We start from the raw sequence: 16,353 nt of genomic DNA, 5'->3' as shown, positions 1-16,353 counted from the left end.
GATTGACATAAGAAGTTAGATAGTCCTTCTTAGGAAGCCCAAAAGCCAAAAGGGCTACAGCAGCATGAACAGAGAAACTTCTAAAGCTAGGGTGTGGAAGATACAAAGATGTTTACCATCTCCAGTTCATTCTCAGGAGAATAAAAAAAAAATATAAATAAATAAAAGACCCCAAACTTAAATAGATCAGCCTGAAGCCAAACACAAAAATTTTGTTCTAGAACTGAAACACTAATCTCATAACTACAAAGTTAAAAATGTAGTTAAAAACGATAAAAATCAAAACATATCCAATCTTAAATTGCTAAATGGCACATACAGCTTTTAAAGTGCCATTTATTCAAAACACCTTTCCCACAGTCTTCTTTCTGCTTTGGGAAGAGGAAGAACAGACACCATCTGGCATGTCAAGCAAATTATATCCATCCCCTCAGAGGACGCAATAATAAATAAATCTAATAAATCCATCACCTCAGACATCTTGATTTAGTAGCTAAATGTCTGTCTCAGTTTTTTCCAGCTAGAATCTCATATGAAACTATTTCTTTGGGCAAATTCGACAACTTCCTTTTTCATCTCAAGCTAACTCACTGGACTGCTTTAAAAACTAAGTAAAAATAAAGCCTACCTTGTTCATTCCTTGAAGAGTAACTTAATTTCATATGCCAAGTTGATGTTGTCAGCCAAGCAGGTTTGCACATACAATGTGGCTTTTGGAATACCCACAGAAATCCAACCAATTTAGATCAGATATACATATCAATAAGGGTGGGAGGGGGTTAGGAAATGCCAAATGACAACTCTGTATGCTTCTTAGAGTCTTCATTTGAGTTGCATAAAGGTTGTGAGAGGGTGACGCGAAAATCATAAAATATCAGCATGCATTAGAATGGAATTGTAAATAACAATGCAAGCACAGCACACATTCTTTCTTGAGCTCAAAACATCAAGTACGAAAAAAATAAAGGTTGGTATGCAGAAGAGCAATCTTGACATCATTTTTGCAGACACATATAATGGTTTCCTTGTATGCCTAAGCTTTTAAAACTGTTACACTAAGACTGCTTAATCTTTCAAGAATCTCATTTCTACAGAAACAGAAAGAATGAAAGACAGTAGCTCAAGCAATCATGACAACATAGTCTGAATTCCTGCTCTTACAAAGAGACATTCCGAGCTACTTACTCCCATGTCTTGCACAGATTTCTTTCTCCACCCACAATTTCTGCAAAGGAGATCAAGAACACACACACAGAATTCACCAGTTTCCCAGAACATTTTCAGGAACTTTTACCGCAACTTTTATCCATGCTGAAATCTGGGCATAAGTGATTTAAGTTGGTAACAGTTAAAACAAGTAGGTACCGGAGAAGCTTTATCAGAGGTACCCCTTCATAAAGTAAAGATCATCTACCACATCTACAATATTTCTGAAAATAATCAGATGAGTATTTGTCAAAGCAGTAATTGGTAAATGGGTATTACACACAAAAATATACTATTAGCATGATAGAATATAAGGGACAATGAATACCAAACAATTAGAAAATATTTTTATTAGGATGTTGTTGTTGTTTATTTCATATATGTACACCTCCAACTGGAGGCTTTCTCTAATTTTCTGCAGCGATATGTTGCCAAAACAGAACTACAGTTCTTATCACCACCAACACTAGTGTTAAAATAGAGGCAAAGTACTCTCAAGCAGCAACTCCTTCCAGTATAGCATCAGGTCCTGAATGTGGTCATGTAACAAAGCTACACAGGTAAATAATATATAGCTAATACAAGCCAAGCAAAGTATTTTAATCACTTCATGGGGTTCTGTTATCAAACCTATGCAAATCTGGCTCTTATCCGGCACCAGTCCTTCTTCAAGGATATTATGGACTGGACAGTGATAGAAGGCTTTCAGCATTAATAGCAGAGTGCTTAGACAACTGTCTTTTTTCAGACATATCTGCATGTCAAACATCTTCTGCAGTGTCATAACGCTGGAGGAGGAATCCACCATATGCACATACTTATGGAATACTAGAATAACCACCAACAACCTTTTCAGGGACAGTCTTCAAGGAAAAGGGAGGAGGGGAGAAGGCTGCACAGCTCTGTTCTCAACAGGTGATTGTGCCTGTCTTCAGATAGACAAATCTTTTCCCCTTACTCACCTGAAACACATCCTGATTTTCAAAGTCTGTGCATCCCTTTAATTAGGGTTCGGAACAGAGCATCTCCTGCTTGGGCAAATTTGCTTTATGTAATACACAGGGATTAACTACAAAATTGAAAAGCAGAAAGAGACAGGACTATGCTACTGCACCTAAAATAGTTACCACGTAATGCATTTACAAACAGCATGTACCTAGGCACTTCTATTCATATGTTCACATTTGAAAAAATGTTAGAAAGATGCTCAGTACATTGTTCCTACAGTTCAAACATAGCTCCAAAGATGAAGATCTACATACAGCACTGTACCATAATATCCACGTGCTTGTAAATATGGACCTTTGAAACACACAAGCAGGTTTTTTTGTAGAAAACTAAACTTCTCCTAACTCTGTTTCTTTAAAGGGACATCACTGCACACAAGAATATCTACTTGTATTTGTAGGGGAGGAACAGTTCACGTCACCCTTTTTGAGAGAAAAAAAAAAAGAGGCATTTGCCAACATTGCTGTCTCTACTGTTCAAACTTCATTAGATCTTGCATTCTGCATTTCAGACAAAAATTCCAAAGTAAATCCCAATTTTCCATCACTGAAAATTACGTTAGTCTTGCTCTGTCCAGCTGCTCCTCACAGAGACACTGAAAGACATATTAACCTCCTTCCACCCCCTTACCTTTACATATCCATGTTTAATTACCAGATTATCTTCTGCAGCTCTGCCAACACAATAACAGAGCTTTTAATTCAATTCCTACAGCAAAAATTCACTGCTTTGCCCTAAAACAGGGTCATCCCTCACTCCTTAACTGCAACGATTTATTTAGTGCTTTGCTGGCACAAGAGGTGACTAAGTGCACCAGAGGTCAGCTAACTGCTTGAAAGAACCAAATACCGATCCTTTTAAATTTCTCATTCCACTTCACTGTCCTGCAGTAACTTTAACAACACTTACACTTCAAGAAACATACTGAGTTTACACTGCTTCCCTATGTCCAAATGACCTCAGTGACACACGCATACCTTGTTTTCTTGAGTCAGGAATTCATCTCTAGAAGAACCCTACCACAATCACCACATTTTAAGATGCCTCTAGCTTTTATTACAGCAAAATGAGTTACAAAAACAACCTCAGCCTGCTCATGGCACAAAACAAAATTATTTGCCATAGATGCCAGCCTCAAACTCCACCACTGTTAGACAAATGTAAGAGCCACAGTCCCAAATTAAATGAGTTATTTTTCCAGATAAGCAATTCCCAACTGAAAAGTGAGAAAATTTAACATTGTGACTACAATCTCTCTCCTGTAACCACAAGGAGTCTGAGAGAGGGGCATGTAAGAAGGATTAGAATCTTGACTTTGTTTTCATTCCAAAGTGATTTACAGTTTCATGGCACTTTACAACTGCCAAACCTCCACACTGACTATTCTGCACATGGAGTGTATTATTTCTGTGTTTTCCATTAGCTCCTGTCTAGCTTTTACCCAGAAATATAAGAAGTAAATTTTGACCCAGGAACATTTAATATTTAATTAGGACAAGAGAATGCCTTGCAGAACATCTGGTAAGCAAGCTGAGCAAGGCAAGCTGCAGTCACTAAATCAGCTCAGCTGAGAAAGACTTCATAGTGAAATGAGCACCTTACACTGCGCCTTGTTCTTCAGTCTTGGTCCTACAGGTGAGCAGATAAAGATTATAGTAGAAGGTTTATTTTTATTTCAAGATGAAGTGGACAAATTTATTATAACAGACATGCTTGATTTAGCAAATTAAAATACAGGATTTGTACCATGAATAGGGAAATGAGAGGTATAGCAATGATCTTCACAAAAATAAAGAATTTGCATTATAAATAGTGAAATTAGAGTTATAAAAATCATATTTGCAAAACAATTACAAGAACAGTATCTAGAGCTGTAATGTTTTCTCCAAGGTCTCACATAAAACCAAGGACAGCACAAATGTGAAAAACAAACAAAACAAAACAAAAAAACCAACAGAATCCGTTGGCACTGCATCATGTTTTATTACTGATTTATTTCTTTGTCCTATGCATAAGACATGTACGTAAGCATAAAGAATGCAAATCTGTAACTCCTTGCCAGAGTACAAAAGATGTAGGAAATTGCTTCTGATGAGGATTTGTCATTTAAGTAGAACTTGCTTTTCCAGTATGCAGAAAACAAAAAGTAAACATAATCAGAGAAAAGATTTCTTTAGAGTAAATTGGAAAGACCTAAGAGAACCAGGGCTTTAACAGCCATTCAAACAAAGCACCTTTTTGCTTACCTGCATGTAAATAAACCTATTAAAAGGTTCCCTTCATGTATTAGCTTTCCTTTAAACCCAACAACAAAACTCCCACACAGTTATATCCTAAACCTGTATCTAGTGGTAATTTATTTAATTCTTGTCCTTAACACCAGTATAAATAGAAACAAAATAATACCTGTAACAATCAGTTTGAGTCTCACCAACAAAGAACAAAGAGCTTTAACAAAACTGTAAGCAATCGATATGACCCTACTGCTCCTAAAGACTATCAGGAATCACTGACTGATTGGAAAGGAAAACAATCAGCTAATTAAACATGCAACAAGAGCTAGCAGATCTAATTGAGTAAACTGTATTTTGGTTTTGGTTTAGAGAAGAGTAGCACTGTTGGGTAGCACTACCCAACAACAACTGATGGAGTCTTCCCATAATGCCTAAGCAGAGATAGAACTTCACAGAACATGCTCTCATTAGCTCCTAGTGATGAAAATGCTTTAGGCTTTCCTTCAAGCAGCATGTACCATGCTCACACCCAAATCATCTCACACCAGGACGTTAGAGCATTTGTATTTGAGAGCCAATGCTGCTGTGACAACACACCACTTAAGGGAGGCCCAAAATCACGGGGTACTTTCTATGTAACTAGTATACTTGGTCTAAAAAAATGAAACCAAAGAAATACTACACACACATATGCATTAAAATCTCAGCAAAATCAGAGGAATTAAGGACAGTTTGACACAGCTCACCATAACTTACAGAAAATAAACTTAGAATTTGATACAAATGAAAAATTTGTGTCAAAAGTGGCATAGTATGCTCCTACTAGGTGTACTGTTCTTCGTGTCCATAGTGCAGTGTGATTACTTTGCATTTTACATTAAGTGTTGAAGCTTCATTATCCTGCCAATCAGTAAGTTATTCTTCTAAATGCAGGTATATGACAGGCTTCACTTATAAAAGAAAGTTGCGGCTTGCAAGTGAGTTAATGACAGTCACCAATCTGCCAGGCCTAACCCTATCTGATATTATGTAATTAAGGTGAAACAATCTAATTTTCCCTAATCCTTTAATCCTCTGTTGAAAGAAGGAAGTAACTAGGCAATAACTAAAGTTATAACTGTGTGTATTTAAGATCTACTACAGACACCTCAAAGATTAACATCAAAGAAAACAAAATAAAAAACAGCTGACCGCTCATGCATAGCAACGGAAATGGCCTTCAAAAATTCAGATATGAAAGATAATTGCTTTTAAAATAAGAGCTAGTCTTCTCTTTACAAAGCCTGTGCTGCCATCCCTTCTCAGGAAGCTATGTTAAATCAAAGACAGAATTCCTGACTGCAATAGCATTTGTTCTAATTGGGCTCAGAGGACATCCTTAAGTATGGCACAAACAAAGCTCATTTGAAAATAAAAAGCAGGCAAGGAGCCTGTTTACACAGGTATTGGTGTCAAAATATAGCTGAGGGAGCTGCAGGGGTTGAAGTAACCGCCCATCCTAGTGCATGTGCCTTCGCCTAAACATCACATTTTCATTAGAAGCATATTCTTTGCTTGTAGATCAGCACTGAGACACAGAACAGACCGCTCCAAGGCAGATGGCTGGCTGCAGCTACACTCTCCCACATACTAGATGAAAGCTAATGCAGAGCAGGAAGTGATACTGCCAACAGCAGCCACAACCACCACCGAAATAAACAAAACCCATTGAATTACTGAATAAAATGCTTTATGTTGGCGTAGAGGCAAATAAAGAACCTTACTTGAACAAAGCTCTTGGCCTCTTTTTATGTTAGAAAATGAGAGGACATGATAATCACCAGATTATCACATCCCAGGTAAACACAACAGGGGGCAAGTCTAGACCAAGGAAGACATACCCTTGATCATCACATCAGGGAATGTATAAAGCAACTGGCCATACATAAATCCATGGGCCCTGATGGATGCACCCATGAGTGGTGAGGAAGAGGCATGGTCCTTGGCAAGCTGCTCTAGGTGGTCCTGGCTGAGTAGGGCAGCTGGACAAAATGACAGAATAAGGTCAGCAAGTAATAATTTCTGCTCTTGGTAACTACTATCCCTTCATTAAACAAAAAATTCCCACAACACCCCCCAACTTCAAATAAAACTAATAACCAGATATTGTAAAGCTTGACAAAGATCTTGCCTCACTGATTAATTTCGAGGACGCAAGTCTAAGCATTTACTCATTACTAGTAACTGAATATATATTATAATTGAAAAGAGATTATATATTTAATTCATACACATGCGCATACACAGTAACTCAAAAAACTTTTCCTAAGAAAACTACCATGGTTGTATGTTAGTCAAGTTATTTCATCTTACTTCATATCTGTCAAGACAAGATACAGATGGTGATCTTCATGATTTGAAGATCATCCAAGAAAAAGCTTTAGTGCTTACTTGAAAACCACAATAACTACAGGGATACAGAGCCCTATTATGAATATACAGCTTCTCAGCACTGACCCAACAGAATAAATCTCACCTATCACCAGAAAATATATTCCATTATTTGGAAATACTTGCTCCTGGAAGCACTCAATAAGAACACAAATTCAAACATTCTGATCAGTCTGAATAAAGAAGATTACAACAGTGGCCTTCAAAATTTCAATAGAGCACTAACTCCATATTAATTTTCCAAGCTCAGCTCCTTCAGGAAAAAAAGTAACCAGTATTAAATGAAAACACTGCATGACAGAAGTAAATTAAGTCCAAAAGAGGTCACAGAATTAATGACTTACAAACAGAACAGAAATATGAGACAACAAAAACTACAGAAAAAAGTCAAGTAAAGGTAAACATCTGTTTTGAATTAGTATTTTTAAGAAATAACTATGAAGCTGAGAGTTAATTCTAGAATTCTCAAAAAACATGAAAGAGGAAAAAAACAAACAAACAAACAAACAAAACAAACAACCAACCAAAACCGTGCCAAACATGTAAGATTATCCTCCAGTAATAGTATTTGTTGATAAATAATTGTTCTAAATGGAACTGGCACAGAGAAGACCACAAGTACCAACCATAACAGCTCTAATATTCTTGTACTTGTGGGCAGTGTTGTCAAAATAGTACTCCTACCCTCCCCAGACACAAAAAAAATTGACACAATAGGGTGAGGTTACAGAACCAGTTATCTGAACTAAAAGTAGGAAATTTATCGTTCCCTTTATTTCCCTCCTCCCCCAACTTTCTTGCCATTGTAACAGAGAAGAAATGCCCAAATTTCAGCTCAGAGACTGCCTGACTAGGGTGAGGGAGAAAGAAATTAATGGGAAGAATCTAGAGGAAATTATGGTCTATGCTTACCTAACACCAGCTGCTTTCAATTCATGTTGTTAGGCTCTAACACAAGATACTACAGAACACTGATAACCTCACCTAGCGGCACTTCCCTCATTCAAAAACAACACCTCTGGCTCTCCATGGGGAGTATGATATGGCAACTGTTAAAGCCACAGTGCAGATTTAAAGCCCCAGCACATATTTTCCAAGATGTCTAAGCACCAATGTTGGCTTGAGAGCACTTGCTTAATATTGCTACATTGTGATGACACCTTATTTTACTTTGAGTTATAATACCAGTGCCACTGTTCTTACACCAGTATTTCTTAAATTTTAATTTTACATGATTCAAGCGTCAGAAATGGCAATAAAGGAAGCACTTGCAATGAAAACTGACTTCCCCAAAGACAAAGAGTTACACTGGGTCTGTTAGATCAGTTTCCTACCTAGTCACAGTTTCTGGATCTAGAGCTGGTCTATTTCAAAAATAAACTGTGAAGTGGAAAAGCAACAAATACAAGTTAATGTTTCATACATCTTACTGAAGCTTAAGACTGCAGAACACAATATGGTAAGAATAAAACACTCGCATAATGAATCACTGAGAACATCAGCAAGTTTTCTACTACTTTATTATATAACAAGTGAGAGGACTGATGTAGTGATTATTTACTCCCAGGCAGCAAAACAGGATGAAGACAAACCTCAGGACAAGCCAGAGCATAGCTCTGGGGAGACCAAAGAACCAAACATTTCCACAGATCAAAGATCCTCTCCCATAATCAAGCATAGACATCTGAGGAAAGCTATCTGACTTCAAAGCACGTTTTCCAAAATAGATGGTTTCTGATCGATCCAAATCGTGTGTGCGATTAATTTCTGAAGCAGCAGCTACTGCAAGAAACAGTCACAAGTGATCAAATGATCAGACAGCTCCTTGCCACATTAGTTAACTATGGAATACCTTTCACTAGCAGGCAGAAAGACCATAAAGCACAGTGTCAGAAAGAATCATTGCTGTAACTCATAAATGAGACCCACAAGGTTATCACAATGGCAAAGTATATCCAACAAGCTGATCAGAGTTTTGCAAGCAGCCAAAAACTGTCCCAATTCCTTACCACATTGCTGGCTTGAATGACCAAGTACACAATTTTGCTTCCAGTCTGATTAGATTAAAAAAACTAAGGCAAGTGGAAGAACTGAATTGATCACCAATTCACAACACATGCCTACTGTTTCCACTGATACGTATCATGACTGCAACAACAATACATGAATCAATAATATAGATAATGTATTACTGCATTATCTGTATTATCCTCTCACATCCTTAGTAATAAAAGGCCAAGTGTCACAAGACACTAGGACTACTGTTAGAAGACCAAACTCTACATCAGAATTGTCTTTTGAAGACCACATAAAAACAGTAATAGGCCTCTAAATGCAACTTTCTAGGAAAGCTTTCTCTTTGACACAAGCAAAACAGAAGATTTGGTAGCTATTCACATTGTTCTATTTCTTCAGAAGGTGAAACAGACCACATAAGATAAAAGAAGTTAAAAAGAAGCAATGAACATTCTATATCCCACAGAGGGGGGAAAAAGCTGATATCAAACTTTTCAGGATAGAAGCAGAACATGGAGGCAGACAAGTAAAACATCATTTTGTTTGATTAACTCTTTTCAGAAAGAAAGTTGAGAAAGTTTCACTGCAACATGCTCTTTTTCATGACACCTGATCATTACTTATTTTGCTTCGGGTCAAATACAGCCTCAGCTTTATCACCATACAACAGCATTGCACAAATACCCATTATGTGCACTTCTGCTTTCAAAAGTCGTATGGCTATGAACCTGAAAACGACCTCTTTTTTTATACGAAAAAAGAAGTCAGCTCGGAAATGTTTTATTCACTTATCTTCTCTTTAAACTCTGTCCCAGTCATTTCAAATTCAACAAACCATAATGTGTACTGGTAGACCTGTGGAAGACACTGCATTTCAGGGCTTGGTGATCTTGGGCAAGTCATATCTGCTGTATTAGGCCTTGTACTTAAGACTTGGGAAGCCCCTGTGTCAGTATGGGCAGCTGCTGCAAGAGAATCTGCTGGAGTGTCCCCTCCCAGACTATGCTGCAGGATGATGGGCATCATGAAACAGACAACCCTCCTGCTTGTCAGGGGAAGACACACTGCATACACTCTGCTGATATATTGTCTGCAACAGGAAAAAAAAGTTAACCAAAAGGAGACGCTTTTACTTTTACTCCAGCCTGTAGTCTCTAAAGATAAAATTGACAGGAAATTGCCTTCTATTTATGGGGAAAAAAAAACATAAACAAGAAAAAAATAGACCACAAAAAGAAATCAGGACTGTGGATGGACTGATTACACCCTCTGCTTCCCCATTCAGCAGAGAAGAAAGTACACCAGGACCAATTAACCACCCCAGTCTGGTGGCTCACATAAAAGCCCCATTATCAATTGACTAGATTTGGATCTAGTCCCATAGGGAAGAAACAAACCTTCTATTCCACTGACAGTACACTGGAGCAGTCTTAACCGTCAGCAGGAGATGTTTCTAATGACTACAGCACCCATTTCTATATATGAAAAAATCCCCAAACTGATTAAAATTAATCTGGGGGGGGGGCAAGAACATGCTTGTGAATATCTTTATTATTACAGCTGGGTTTCTATGTGCTTTCTATGGCAAATGTACAGGTAGCTGACATACATGAATAAATCACTGGGCATGACTTTTTGGCAGGCAAAACTTTGATAACAGGGGGCAAATATTCTTTTAAGGTTCATACCATCACTGTGGCAAAAGTGGTTACATTTCCTGCTTTTGGAGCCTCCCTCAAAACAGTTTACATCCAAACAATACGGGCTGCCCAGAGGCTACATAGAGATCACCCAGATGATAACATCTATTAGAGGCAGGAGTTATTCTGAGCCCATTCCCCCTCTTCAACAGCCACAGTAAAAGTGCCTAAGAGTTCCCAGAAAATGACAGCTAATTAATGATCACGACACACCCCACACTCAGAGCTGCAGTGTCCCCATGTTACACCACTCTCCTCCAGCAAGCTCTACCTGAAGCTATGGCAATCTGCATGGAATGCAGTGAAGGCTTTATCATTCCAGCTGCTAATGAAGCACAGGAGCAACCTGCACAATTATGCTGGGATCAGAAGTACACCTTCACAGTACTGCCCCAGAGGCATTCACCCACCCCCACAATTTGCATTGCGCTGGTAGACTAGTGTTTGGAAGATTTTAATACTTCCCCACGCTGTAAATGGATCAGTTATGCTGATGATGTCATGTGTGGTGGTCCCACTAAATCAGAAAGTGAGAGAAACACTAAGTAACATTACTGAGACAAAGCAAAATCATGGTTGGGAAATTAACCCCAAGAAAGTTCACAGAGCTGACACAGAAGTGAAATTTGGAAGGAAAACCTGGCAGGGAGTTTGCAGAGTGATGCAAAAGTAAGCTAACCAAACCTTTATATGGCAGAAATGCAGAGCAAAGCAGAAACAATGAAGATTACTAGTCTTTGCAGGTTCCTGAGGGAATTTATACTTCACCCAGATATTAAGATCATTATGTAATATAGTACGAAAAGCAAAAAAGACCAGTTCTTTCCAGAAGAAAATATAAGTACTGCCTTTGAATAAGCACAGAAAGCAGCTCCCCATGCAGCAGTTTAGGCTAATAATCCTTTTAAGCTCAAAGCCCTACTACTGGATGAGAACATGGCTCTGTGGAGGCTCTGGCAGCAAGGGGACAGGTGGCACATTCTGTGAGGCTTCTGGTCTTAGAGGTTGCCTCCATCAACACAAAACTACAACATCTCTGGACTGCTTATTCAGCCCTGGCTGAAACAAAGAATCACCCATGAGACCAAGGTTACTGACAGCAGGGCTCCCAATTTTACAACAGGTATTGTCAAATAATGGTTGGACTTGGATGATCTTAAAAATCTTTTCCAACCTAGTTGATTCGGTGATTGTTCTATGAAATTACTTCAGTCAGTAAACTGGGAAGGTGCAACAGACTAGCACTGTGAAACTGAAATGCTGCATTTCTATGCTTACATCCGCCAGCACAAAGAAAGTAAGAGCCTTACAAAAGAAAACAGAGCAATTGGCCTGGTTAATGCAGTGTGCCTCCACCACCGAATCTGCCAGCATCTTGGGCATAGCAGGCCTCACCGTATGAAAAATTAACCCAGCAGCTGAATGTGCAGCTCACCGATGGATCAACAAGGTATGTGAAAGAAAAATTGCAGTGGAAGCAGCTGCCTGTGAAAGACCTGGGCAAACCTTCCTAATCTACCATGGGAAGGGAGGAACAAGCAGTATGTAAAACTGGTGGCTACAGCTATGGTGCTGGAGAAACCGTCAGCTTTAGAAATCTTTAAACTGACTCCCAGGTGGTATCTAAGGGTCTCACACTGCAGACTAGTAAAATGACAAGCAGATGACTGGACAATACACGGTAAACCTCTCTGGAAGCAAGACTGGGTAAAAACCAGAGAGCAAGTGCAAAACCAGTGTGCTCTGTTGAAATACTCAGATGTCTCACGTGAGCCAGAGTAGGAGCACATTATTTCCCCAACATCCTCCAATGAGGAAGTGTTAGTGAATTGGGCTCCTAAGAAGTCAGGTTATTCAGGAATTGTTCCTACTTACAAATGGGGACAAAATAGATGCATTCCTTGCTCCAAAAGGACATTCAAAATGCATTTTAGGAATACCAGCTCTCCAACTTAATAGAAACAAGAAAACTGCTACAACAGCGCTGCAGACAGACAAAGTACTGGATGGTCCCAGGCCACACCTCACAGACACCACAATGGGCCACTTAAAAGGCGCCACAGTTTGCAGTAAATACCAGCGATGGCAGATACATGTACAACCATCTGGCTGTACTGCCTATTCCTCACACCAACCAGAAGGCCAGTAGGAAAGACCTTCACTTTTTAAGCCAATGGTTATGTATCCCCATTTGTATTTCATCAGATGATGGTGGTCATTTCCAGGACAAATGGTCCTGCAGTAGGCTGGTGAAAACCAGGTAGCATGGGTTTATTATGCATCTCATCAACCTTGTGGAGGTGGTTTAGCAGAACATTCTAGTGCCTTACTTAAAATACAATTGTGAATTCTTCTACCCACACTGCGGTGCAATTGGCCAACAGTGCTGGCATCAGCATTAATAAATCTAAATAGCAGGGGAGGAGTCCAGGGTTACACCACTGACAAAGTATTGTTAGCCCACCACCATACAGGAACATCACCAGACAGGAATACCAATACCAGGCTTCTGTCTGAAACTGAAGAGAGGTGCATCTGAGCAGCGGGTGGACAATCTTGCTTACAGTTATCCTGCCAAGATACCATCCCAGGCTCTGGGGACTATGTTCTTAATTTCAGGACACTTAGAGGATACTCCTTAACATGTTCTGCAACATATATTTCATAAAAAGCTGTGGTTTCCATCTGTTCTGCTGAGGGCAGATGGGGCATCCTCCCCAGGGAGTCAGCACAGCACCTGTCTGCAGAGACAGGTCAGCAGCTTGCGCATCACAGCAATGCACAGTCCCACCTTCCTGGCCTGCTTTGGGGGGCCAACAGAAGCTCTGGTGGGAATTATAAGGCAAATATTTAGGAAATGCCAGTGTGTGAGAAACGGGTGTGTGGGAAGATCCCCCCATGCCATGGATTTTTTGCAATAGGATGCAGGGTGATGGTTTTAAATTAAAAGAGGAGAGATTAAGGCTGAATGTGAGGAAAAAAATCTTTTATAGTGAGGGTGGCAAAACACTGGCACAGGTTGCCCAGAAAGATGGTGGATGCACCATCCCTGGAGACACTCAAGGACAGGCTGGATGTGGTTCTGGCAACCTGATCTAGTTGAAGATGTCCCTGCTCATTGCAGGGAGTTGGACTAGGTGACCTTTGAAGGTTCCTTCCAACCTAAACTATTCTGTGATTCTACAACCACCCTTGCAGAGATTGCTTTATAACCAGTGCTACATACTACTGACCTTCTAAAGACAGAAGTACAGTTTATACTTATTAGCAAGAGTTACTATGTCTCTTTCATACAAACTATAATGTTAAAACATCTTTGGCATAAAAGAGTTATTAAGGTCCACTCCACAAAAGCACTATCATAACAACTCACTGCCACTACCTTCACAGCTTGTGAATTTAGGGAAAATATTAAAGATAATTGTCCTTCTTGAGTAAATTATTTGGGCAATTTCTCATGGGAATTAGAAGGCATTTTCACAGAAATCACTTTTGTCTTATGTCGTGGTTTAAACCCAGTCAGGTAGCTTGTTCACTCACTCCCAGTGAGTGGTGCCGAGCTGACAACAATCGAGGTCCGTGTCCCGTCCCCGTCCCCCCCCGCACCGGGGCTCTCCCCTTCCCCGCTCCCGGAGGAACGGGGAGGAGGATCGAAAGAGTGCAACTCCTACGGGTTGAGACAAGAACAGTCCAGCAACCAATGTACAACACAAATCACCACCGCTACCATCAACGACAACAATGATAAGGGAAAATAACAAGGGAAGAGAATACGATACCACCGGCCAAGAAACGAGTCCCACCCGGAAGCCCGTGTCCTTCCGGGTAACTCCCAGTTACCCCTCACCCCGGGCATGACGTGCTGTGGTATGGAATACCTCCCCGGCTAGCCCGGATCAGGTGCCCCGTCCCTGCTTCCTCACAGCTTTGCCTCCTCCCTGGCAGAGCATGAGCCTCACAAAGTCCTTGGTCAGGGTAAACATCACTTAGCAACAACTGAAAACATCGGCTTCACCAACACTGTTCTCAGGCTGGAAGTCAAAACACAGCACTGCACCAGCTACCACAAAGGAAAAAACATGACTGCTACTGCTGAACCCAGGACATCTTATTAACTAACAATTCAAGCCCACTTCAGATATTGAGATCACAATTTAAAGAAACACATTTTCAGGCCTTCAGTGCTACTGTCAGCAAAATCAAACTCAAGCCATTGCTAGAGCTGTACCCTTAACCATGGAGCAGCAGGTAGAACACCCAGATAAGCCTTCTCCTTCTCTGTGAACCTCCAGAATAGCCATTTAACACACTGGTATGGAGAAACTGTTATTTTAACTAACCAGACTTAGTTACCCAAGCATGTGTATTTTACAGTCTCTCATAACACCATCACAGAGAAACTGGTGAAATATAGTCCAGAAAAACAGACAGTTAAATGGACTAGCCGAACTGCTAGGCTCAAAGGGCTTTAATGATCAGTAACACAAAGTCCTCCTGTAGGCCAGTCACTAGCAGTGTAACCCAGAAATGAATACTGTCTCCAGCCCTGTTCAACATCTTCACTGATGAACCGGAGCACTGAAGGAGGGAGGAGTGGCCAATACACCAGAGTGTCATGCAGCCATCTAGAAGGAGCTTGACAGGCTGGAGAAAGTGGCTGACACAGACCTCATGCAGTTGAGCCAAGGCTAACACAATGTTCTGCATCTGGAAAGGGACAACCCCATGCACTAGTACAGGATAGGGGCTGGCCAACTGGGAAGTAGTTTTGCAGTAAAGGCCCTGGTGGAAAAAGTGAACAGGAGCCAGCAGCGTGGACTCATGGCAAAGGCAGCCAGGGGCATCCTTGAGGAACAGCATCACCAGCAGGTTGAGAGACACAATCCCTCAGCTTCCAGTTAGGACTGACAAGGCCACACCTGGAGTGCTGTGTCCAGTTCTGGGCAACCCAGTATAAGAGAGACATGGACACACTGGTGCAAGTACAGAAAAGGGCTACAAAGATGACTGAGGGACTAGATCATCCACCATACAAGGAAAGGTGGGACTTCTTATAGACTGAATAAGAGAAGGCTTGCTGGGGAACAGGTAGAACATTATCAATATGTATGAGATTCATCAACACGCTTGTGAGGTGGGCTGATGCCAACCTCATGAGGTTTAACCATGACAAGTGCAAGGTCCTAAACCTGGGTCGGAGCAATCCCAGGCACAGCTACAGGCTGGGCAGAGAAGAGATTCAGAGCATCCCTGCGGAGAGGACTTTTGGTTGTTTGTTGATGAGAAAATGAACATGAGCAGGCAGCGTGCGCTTGCAGCCCAACCATATCCTGGGCTGCATCAAAAGGAGAGTGACCAGCAGGTCGAAGGAGGTGATCCTACCCCTCTACTCTGCTTCTCATGAGACCTCACCTGGAGTATTGTGTGCAGTTCTGGTGTCCTCAACATAAAAAGGACATGGAACTGTTGGAACAAGTCCAGAGGGCCACGAGGATGATCAGAGACTGGAGCACCTCCCATATGAAGACAGGCTGAGAAAAGTTGGGGCTGTTCAGCCTGGAGAAGAGAAGGCTGCGTGGAAACCTCATAGCAGCCTTCCAGTATCTGAAGGGGGCCTATAAGGATGCTGGGGAGGGACTCTTCATTGGGGATTGTAGCGACAAGACGAGGGGTAATGGGTTAAAGCTTAAACAGGGGAAGTTTAGATGGGATGCAAGGAGGAAATTCTTTCCTGTTAGGGTGGTGAGACACTGGAATGG

General features: G+C 40.7%; 1 long non-coding RNA gene across 1 annotated transcript in view; it reads right to left on the bottom strand.

The window, feature by feature from the left end:
* Positions 1-16,353, bottom strand: part of LOC134165192 (uncharacterized) — a 68,935-nt gene that overhangs the window by 48,560 nt on the left and 4,022 nt on the right. The gene's annotated exons all lie outside the window — the stretch shown is intronic.

This window comes from Pezoporus occidentalis, unplaced genomic scaffold (genome assembly GCF_034315485.1).
Source record: "Pezoporus occidentalis ecotype Australia unplaced genomic scaffold, CSIRO_AGI_Poc_V1 ctg232, whole genome shotgun sequence".
Lineage (NCBI taxonomy): Eukaryota > Metazoa > Chordata > Aves > Psittaciformes > Psittacidae > Pezoporus > Pezoporus occidentalis.
This window is presented reverse-complemented; position numbering and strand designations above follow the sequence as displayed.